Source organism: Nicotiana tabacum, chromosome 4 (assembly GCF_000715075.1).
Source record: "Nicotiana tabacum cultivar K326 chromosome 4, ASM71507v2, whole genome shotgun sequence".
Taxonomy (NCBI): domain Eukaryota; kingdom Viridiplantae; phylum Streptophyta; class Magnoliopsida; order Solanales; family Solanaceae; genus Nicotiana; species Nicotiana tabacum.
Genome location: NC_134083.1, coordinates 146,316,209 through 146,326,136, shown reverse-complemented (window position 1 = coordinate 146,326,136; position 9,928 = coordinate 146,316,209). Strand labels below are relative to the sequence as shown.

Genomic DNA, 9,928 nt, shown 5'->3' with positions numbered 1-9,928 from the left:
TTCCATCCACCCTCGGTCATTGTCATCATCCATGCTGGATATCAAAGCATGGTGACCTCGCTTGCAGAGATTTATCATTCCCCCGCGGAAGACTTTGGGGGAGTACAAATTCATCATATGAGCCAATGATAGCTCTTCTTTGGTTTCCAGACACAAATGCCGAAGGTAGGCGACCGTCCTCCACACGGAAGGACTTACTTGTGCCAACCACACCTGATAACAGAGACAAAATTCCGCTTTGACAGTATCAAGTTCTCCGTCCAAAGAAAATGGACCAAAAGTAAAAGGGTACATATAAAAATATGTGAAACCCTATCTGGGATGGGTCGCTCGCTCTGATAGATCGGGAGCAATAATGTCCAAATCTTGGCAGCAACAGTCTTCCTTCACAGTAGGGATACTGGAAGGACGAATAGAAGAGGGTACCTGCTAACCGCCCATGTACGGGGGTTATCAGTGGCAAATTTCTCCTCCAAATCCTTCAAAGTACTAAGCCTCTTAGGGATTATGGAACTTACTATTGGAGGAACAGAATCCTCGTTCTTAATCTTGTTCTTCAAAGAACCAGCACGTTTAGATGAAGAAGCCATTGAAGAAGAGAAAGAAAAGGTTCTATATTTGGAAGAAATTAGAGAAGAGATGTGGAACAGGGATGCAGGTTGGAAGTTCAAACAATTGAGCCTAAAGAAAAAGGGAGTCGAAACGTATATGTAAAAATTTTGGGCGGCTAAAATACTTGGCCCCAATTACCTCGATAACCGGCAAAAAACGTGCTAAATCATAGGAGGACGCGTGTTCAGGGTATTAAATGCGGAGAGACCGGCGTCTAATCAGCCATCAGTAACCTGCAAAAGGGATTATAGTAATTTTCGCCAAAAGGGGATTCTCGCCGACTTCCCGGTAACACAAAGTTGTGTCACCGAAAAGCAGGGGGACTATCTGTACTAGGTAAATACGTTATGCTACGTGGCCATCCAAGAAGGGGACACGTGAAATTAAAACCGGGAGGATGAAAAATCGGGCACATCTACCTCGTGTGTCACCAAGAAAGGCAAGTTCGTAAAAGCATTGAGCAGGCTGCGCCCGGTAGCATTCAATAAAAAATATTCTAAACATTAAAGAGTAATAGCTCATTAAAGAAATCTGAGCATTTATGTTTACCGTTAGGTTTTCATTATAATACTTTAATTATTGTCATTAGTGGTGGGCCCGATCATTACGCCCACTGAGCTATAAATAATAGGCTCAACTATTGGGTATCAAAGAAGGCATTTTCTAATATAGACCTCGATACTTTTGCTCTCCCTAGTTTCTTGTTTTTATCATCATCGTACCCTAAAACTCTGTTCTCGGGCTCTCCAAATCTATCGTTTTATCGGCATTTGAGCTAAGCATATTGGACGAAAATCGATTAATCCATTATCTTTTGGGATCAAATTGATTTATCTGTCTAGAAACCACGAACTAATTCAACTGTACCGTTTTCCGGGTGAACAATGATTGCTTATGATAAGTCGTAGACCGTGATGTTTGTTTGAGGCTAGCATACCTAGTTTGCCTCTATATACTTTTGCTAATGAAGTCACATGCTAATTTTCCTATTAGTTATTTCCCTATTTCCCTAAACTCCTAATCGTTTTAAGTTAATGAGTTTTAAATTAATAATTTTATGCATAATTAATATATTTTTTAGATAAATGTAGGATTCGAGCCAAAGCTATTGGGTTCGGTCGAATTCGCTCCAGGCACTCTAGCTCTGCCCCTAGACAAACTACAACAAAAATATTTTGAAGGTACGATATTGTTCGGCTATTTTATAATTGGTGGGAACCTATACAATGTTATTTGTGTTATAAAATAAAGACTATAAAGTAAAGACAAGTATAGAGAGAAACTGATATATTATTCGAATTCAAACTAATGTACATAATGAACTGAAATCTCTTCTATTTATAGAAGAAAAATAATATATAGGTTAACTTTGATATTATTAATTTTTTATTTGGTAGTCTTTCTCAACATATGTGTAATTATTAATTGTACTATTCTTATACATAACAAATCATGACATTAGCAATACTATAATTTTTACTACATGAATATACTTGTATAAAGATAGAGTTGCCCTTTTAAAACATTTTCTAAATCTTTTTCAAATCGTCGCAGGACATTATTGAAAATAAATAATTTTAATTTTTATGCAATGTACATTTATTTTGATATAACAAATCAAACAGTCGATAAAAAATAATTACAACATAACTAATCCTACCATTACCAATCCCAACATACTCATAAACCCTATTTAGTACTATTCTTGTACACCATATCAAACAGCACCTTAAAGTTTTTAAAATTCGTAACCGTACCTACCACCATTTTTCAAGTTTTGAAATCCTTAATCACACCTACCACGTTGCTTAACTATATTTTACTTCAATTTAAGGCCAGTGCATCACATGATAGACCCGAATTCCAAGTCCTCACCATATGAGCAACTTGTTTTGAATTTAGATTATCAAAAACAGGAACAAAAAAAAAAGGCGCTAATTATAATAATAATTTAATCACAATAGTTATAGGAATCTCCACAAGAGTAAGGCATGCCAGTAACAAAAATACCTTAATACAAGATATTGATGAATAATTAAACCACTTAAAGTTAACCTTCTGCACGTTTTGTACAAAATATTGAATTTTCCTTTCCCAATAAAGTAGCAACCCTAATTTCTTTTACCAGACTTAGACAATTACTAGTATCTTGCAAACTGATTTATTCTATCCAGGAGCTATAATTAATCAAAAATATATACTTATAAATCAATTGATCCGTATGACTATTGAATTACTAGTGGATTTTCATAAACTAATTTTTTTTTTTTTTTTTGTGTTCAACCAGATCTGTACGCATTTGCTATAAATAGGTGGACAGGATAAGACATTCCTTGCTCAAAAACGAATACACTTAGGTAAACACAAGAAAACATGGCTGTTCACAAAGCTGGTTTCCTTTCTCTTCTCCTTTTGTTTGGTAATGCTTTTATCTTAATCTTTACTTCTACGTTACGTTAAACCATTATATATATATGCTTGTATTTCCTTTGAACTCTTTTTCCAGAAATTTTACTAAAGGTATCAAAATATAAAAAGGTAAATGAAGAAAATAAGGGAAGTCAACATATAATGTGTGTATACATAAATATAAAATTTTGACCTAGCTAAACAGTTAAATTTTCCCCAGAAGGGTTATCAATTGACACCCTTTGCATAGGGTGGCTCTGCATTGTCTCTTTCTCATCTTAACCTTTGGTACTTCTACGTTGCAGGAATTTTTCTACTTTTAAGTGAGCTAGAATATGCAGATGCCAAGGCTTGTACCCGAAATTGTAATCCAAGAATTCGTTACGGGAGATGTCCAAAATCAGGAAATAAGAAGTTTAGCTTAGGATGCACCAACTGTTGTGCAGGATCCCTAGGTTGCAACTATTACAGTGCTAATGGAACTTTTATCTGTGAAGGAGAGTCTGAGATTAAAGTCGAAACTATAGAGACTGAAGTCGAAACTATGGTCGAACCAAATAAGATTTGTCCCCGTAATTGTGATCCAAAAATTCGCTACGGGAGATGTCCAAAATCAGGAAATAAGAAGTTTAATGTAGGATGTACCAACTGTTGCGCAGCCAGAAAGGGTTGCAATTATTTCAGTGCCAATGGAACTTTTGTATGTGAAGGAGAGACTGAGACTAAAGTCGAAATCATAGAGACTAAAGTCGAAATGCGGAAATAAAAAGAGTAGCGATCGAATATGCACCAACTGTTGCGCAGGCAGAAAGGGTTGCAACTATTTCTGGAACTTTTGTTTGCAAGGGAGAATCTAGAGTCGAAAGTATGATAGAAGTTGTTAAACCTCGTCCCCGTAACTGTGATGCAAGAGTTGGTTACATGACTTGTCCACAGTTGGGATTGGCAAAACTTAGTCAAGTATGTGTCAACTGTTGCAGTGCAGGAGAAGGTTGTAAACTCTATGGTTTTGATAGATCTTTACTTTGTACTGGTGGGGATCGGATTCAAACCTATTAATCCTCATAAGGGTAGATGCCTTTTCTTTTTCTAGTTTGTACTCTCTAATTAAATAAATGGCTGAGGGTATGTCTCTTGGGTGGTGTATGATGCGACAGTGGATTTTTCCAATTTCCAATGTCTGTACTAGGTTTTCAAGAGCCTAATGAATGGAGTACTCGTTTATCTTACTAATTAAGTTTAATTTTATGCATTTATTATCTAAATAAGATTACAGCGGAATATCTGTGTTAAATACCATTGGTAAAAAATGGCAGTCCGGTGAATTAAACTCTCGTTATGCGTGGGTTCCGAAAAGAGCCAGATCATACGGGTCTATTGTATGCATCCTTATCCTGTATTTTTGTAAGAGTTTGTTTTCACGGTTTGAATCCGTGGCTCCCCTTAATACCATTGGTAACCTAATAAAAATGGTACTCCCTCTGTCCAAATGGATTTTGAAAGTCAAACTTCGCAATAGTAATCACAAGTTCGGACATGAAGCCTTTAAATTTTATGAATTAAAATTTATATATTTTGAGACTATATTAATAATTTAAAATATTTAAAAGACATATAAAAATATTAAAGTAAAAAAAATTCGTTACTATGAAAATTCGAACTGTATTAAACAAATTAGGACGGAGGGTATTTAGAGGGTTAAAGATTTTATTTTTCGCATCATCAGAGGAAACACGGATAGTGACTGTTATCTATACGATCAAGTCTATTAGCTTATTGCTGGGAGTTTCTTGTTCTCTTCTTTTCTTTAGTTCTATAATCTAACCTTGAAATGGGGCCATAGGTCGATTCATTGGAGTACGGCGTTTAAAGAAAAACTTTTAACACATATTTAACTCAATATATACAAAATATCAAAAGTACTTTAAGAATCTTGCAACTTTCAATATGTTCATGTAATTCGAGCAGCGACAAAGAGCCAAATATACCCTTTCACTTTCAAAAATGGTCTAAGAATACTCCTTATTATATTATTGGGTTATCTGTACCCTTGCAGTCATACTTTGAGTTCAAATATACCCCTCATTTAAACGGAGGGACACGTGTCATCGTCCTGTTAGTCAATTCTAAATATCTCCTAATTAATTAAAAATACCCATTACCCATACCCGAAAAATAATTTTTTAAAGCATTTTTTTTTGTAAAAACAGAAAAAAACTGAAATTATTTTTACTAAAAACTGAAAAAAACGAAAATATTTTTTTTTTTCCAGTTTTTACAAAAACATTGCTTTAGAAAAAACTGAAAAATATTTTCTAAAACAATGTTTTTGTAAAAACTGGAAAACAAAAGGTGAAAATCAATTTTCTAAAGCAATTTTTTTTGTAAAAACTGGAAAAAACTGAAATTGTTTTTACTAAAAACTGAAAAAAACGAAAATATTTTTTTTTTCAGTTTTTACAAAAACTGCTTTTAAAAAAAGCTGAAAAATATTTTCTAAAATAATATTTTTGTAAAAACTGAAAGAAAAACTAAAAAGTAATTTTCTAAAGCAATGTTTTTGTAAAAATTGAATTTTTTTTTCCAGTTTTTAGTTAAAAATATTTCAGTTTTTTCTAGTTTTTAATTGCTTTAGAAAATTGCTTTTCAGTTTTTTTTTTCCAATTTTTTACAAAAATATTGTTTTAGAAAATATTTTTCAGTTTTTTAAAGCAGTTGTTTTTGTAAAAACTGAAAAAAAAAATATTTTTGTTTTTTTCTCAGTTTTTAGTAAAAAAAAAATTTAAATTTTTCCAGTTTTTATAATTTTTTTTTTTGGGTATGAGTAATGAGTCTTTTTAATTAATTAGGAGATATTTAGAATTGACCAACAGGACGATGACACGTGTCCCTCAGTTTAATGAGGGGTATATTTGAACCCAAAGTATGACTGCAGGGGTATAGATAACCCAATAGTATAACGAGGGGTATTCTTATACCATTTTCGAAAGTAGAGGGGTATATTTGACCCTTTGCCGTTCGAGCAGGCCGTTTAGATTAACTGATAATCATTAGGTGCTGAAAAATATTTTTAAGTGCTAAAATTGATTTAATAAATAAGCAGTTATATGTTTGGATACAAGTGCTGAAATTTATAATAAGATGTTGCAGTATTTGGTTAAAAAAAAAGTGCTGATAAGCTCTTTTTCTGTTAAAATGACTTAAATAACTTTAGAACTGTTTACACTTATAAGAGCGTAATTTCTTCAAAATTTTAGATTCCAGATCGATTCAAATACAAAATATTCTATTTGTCATTTTATTTTTAATACAACTGTGCTTAGATAAGATAATTTTTATAATAAATATAATTTATTTTATGATAAGCATATAATCATAAGTTATAATAATTAATAAATTGACAAAAATTTCTTAGTAAAAATAAACCTAAATAGGACAAAATATTTGAAGAGAAACAAACACTATCTTCGTCACCACAACCACTACAAGAAATCGAAAAATTAACGGCGGTTTAAAATGGCGGCTTATTTGCACCACTGTAATAAGCAAAACATTATGGCGTTAGTTCAACAACCATATTGTTTATTTGGAAAACGGCGGTTAAGTGTATAATCAGACCGTTGCTACCTTTATTTCTATCAGGCACTAATCTCACCCTAAAAGATAGAACCCCCTCTGTCACTCTCACCCTAATAAACCCTTCTCTCCAATCTCTCCCTATCCCTCCCACCGATCCGGCGCATCCGGCGCATCCGTCATCTCTCTTCTCTTAATCTCTTCCCCTAAGGTCCTCGATTGGAAACTGAGTAATGTGGCTTTCGAACGGGAAGCTTCTGGTCTGCAATCGCCAACCTTCGTCGCGCGAATCTAGAGTTTCATTGTTGGTTTGCTTTGCTCTGTCAACTCCTAACTCCAAATAAGCAAGGTCCTCTCTACTTTTTCCTCATTTTCCCTATGTATTGATTATGGATTCATTTGGATCTAGGGTTTCATCGTGATTTTCTTTTCTCTGCCAATATAGTTGTTTGATATGCGCTTTTGTTGCTTTCTTTTATATAAAAAAAATATTTGTACTGATCTAAGGAAAAGTTTAATTTATTTCTGAAACTTGGTTGATTGAAGCAGGAGTTGTGCGTGAAGTAGAGCTTTTTATGGCCATCTACTGCTATGTCCTATAACTGATCTATATAATTATTTTGGTCAAAGGATTCGATTGTTTCAACGAAGTAATTATAGTGTCATTTGGAGTGATATCACTCTTTCTCTGCCTAGGTGATATGAGAATTACATTTCTGCGGGCAAAGAAAATACCAGTTGTTACTTCTTTACCCTTTTCCTCATCTTCTGTAAGTTTATGTGGCATTCTATTTCTAGTTTACTTTTTATCACTAAATGAATTTTTTTATTAATGAGATTATCAATAATTTTTCCTTATTTTAGCTTGGGAATTGCTGAAATTGGATAATTAGTGATTTAATTAAATCAAGCATTGTTTTAGTGAAAATTAGGTGCTTTTTTATTTTTCTTAATATATTGTGCTTGTTTTGCTGTGCCGACACCATTATTCCAGTGAGGTGAGGTGGCTGTTTGTTTTGGTTCAGTGGTTGTGCAATCCGTGCTACTTTCAGCGTTGTGACTTCGCGAGCTTCACTGTACATGGATGAGTCTTAATTGATTATATTGATTGAATCAAGAGCTTTGTGTAGTATTGTTTGGACATTTATATATTCTCTTATGTGAGCTATGGAGTGCTATTGTAGGTCTTTCTCTTCTTTTAAATAAGCATACTTCGCAACATGAATTGACTTGAATTTATTTATTCAAATATGTTCTTTTCATATATGTTTAATGTATTTGAATTAAATTTAGTATTCATTTTCTTTTTGATTTTATCATTGGTATCTGATTTTTATTACATTTTTGAGTTATCTTTTTTATATATGTTTAATTTACTGGATTGGAAAAATTTAGAGGCTCTAACACCGAATGGATCTTCCCTTCTTAATCATGCAGGAGCGTGAGCCCATAAGCTGAAAATATTACATAAAAGAAATTGGTCCTCGCTTGGTAGACATTTACTAAGAGGCATGTGAAAGTATGCGAGGCATCAGATTTCTTTTCAGTTTATAATCTTTTCATTACTTGTTGGTTGACTGTCTTCATTGCGTAGTCTATTTGGCAATAAAATTAAGCATTTATGAGAGTTTGATTTAGATGTATTGGCCATAAAGTTCTTATTTGCGGTCTATTGAAGACAAGCACATGATTTCTTTTTTCTAATCTTTGTTTATATCATTCATATAAATCAAACTCCAGCTGATCTACTTTCTTTAGTGATTCGTAGTGACTTTAATCATGTGTTTCAAATGGTTGGTAAGAATTTTATGGTCTACTCTAAGAACATTAGATATGCAACATGTGTTGTATGAAAAATAATCAAATGATAGTATCTTTCATTTTTTTTTTATTTTATATGTGAGGTGATAATAGTTTTTTAAAAGTCGTTCGAAATCTTAATGTTATAAATAACATTTCTTCTGTTTTTATTGTACATGTGAAGTGATAATAGTTTTTTGATGTCTTTCTATATCTTTGTGTTATTGACAAAACATGACTTGTCAAGAAAGTTAGTTGGTGACATATAGAAAGTTGGGTACATGTAGCTTTTTATTTTCTATTGCTTTCCATAATTTGGACCTCTACATTCTGATTTGCATATTTGATTCAAAGGCTCTTCAGCCATATTATTTTGATGTTAAATAAAAATGATCATCATTTAGAGAACCGAGTTACTTTACGATATATATATGAATTGACAGATTGCTCTACATCCTTGTTTTCTTTAGAGATAAGAGGCTTGAGAAATATGATTGATACCTTGTTCTATAAATTGCCAGATAGAAATTTGATACTCAATTGAAATTTAAGTATTTTTCTTGAGGTGTGTCAAGAGAATATACTATGAGCAGAAGTTAACATAATCAGGACTGAGATATACAGAATTGTTTTTTCAATTTCTTTAGTCTGCCAAGTCACGCAATTGAGTCAGTTGTTGGTTAGCTTTATTTGAGTTCCCTGTTGAATTGACATCCATATTTACTTCGAGTCTGATCAACAACTTTTATGTATTTTATGAGTTACATGGTGTCATTGCTAAGTGTTAGAGTTAGACTAAAAGAGTGTCTGCTTCTTGTAAAAACTCGCCGAAATTTAACTTCTATATGTGATGTAACTTTTTTATGCAGGGAACAAGAATTAGAGCTTCTGAGGATAGATATCTGAGAAAAGATATTCCGGGAGATGAAGATGAGTTTAAAAAATTAGTTAAAAAGATCCCCCAAATAGCAGTTCTGTTTGGATAAATATACATGACATTTCTGGTATTTTTAGCTGATGTTAAGAAGGCAGACTCAATGCCAGATTACGCCGAGTGCTCATTCAAAAATGTTGCAAGAAATGACTATGATTCTTTTTGGAATTTTAGTTCATCTGATGATGTAATATTGAAGTACCTATACATGATTTTTAATAATATATATTTTACTTAATTGATGGCTTGTATTTGTGTCAGAATTATTCTATAGTATTTGACATGTTTTGATACATTAGTATGATAAAGAGGATTAATTATAAGAAGACAAAGAAGTAAACACTGTTTTAAACCGCCGTTATATGCCAAAATAACCGCCGTTATAATATTTTTTTTTTGTAGTGAACACTTAGAAAGCAATACACCAAAATTTTTATATGTCATAATTTATTACATACAGTTCAAGGATCAAAACACAATCACATAGATACAAATATGCAAAAGGAATAGAGAATTTTTTTTATCTTAAATAGTCAATGAAAATTGCTGACTTGAAAGGGGGGGGGGGGGGAGTATCAATGTAATAATTTTGTTCTA

The 9,928-nt window shown here is 32.6% G+C and overlaps 1 long non-coding RNA gene and 1 pseudogene across 3 annotated transcripts; both read left to right on the top strand.

The window, feature by feature from the left end:
- Nucleotides 1-2,934: 2,934 nt before the first annotated feature.
- LOC107808639 (proteinase inhibitor type-2 P303.51-like) lies at nt 2,935-4,250 on the top strand (annotated as a pseudogene).
- Nucleotides 4,251-6,635: 2,385 nt separating this feature from the next.
- LOC107808642 (uncharacterized) lies at nt 6,636-9,566 on the top strand. 3 transcript variants are annotated; one of them, XR_012709005.1, is made up of 3 exons: nt 6,733-6,946; nt 8,035-8,106; nt 9,267-9,566. It is a non-coding gene; the product is annotated as an uncharacterized LOC107808642 (long non-coding RNA). The 3 variants fall into 3 exon arrangements; XR_001653200.2 differs by having other exon boundaries at nt 8,035-8,116; XR_012709004.1 differs by lacking the exon at nt 8,035-8,106 and having other exon boundaries at nt 6,636-6,946.
- Nucleotides 9,567-9,928: the final 362 nt, after the last annotated feature.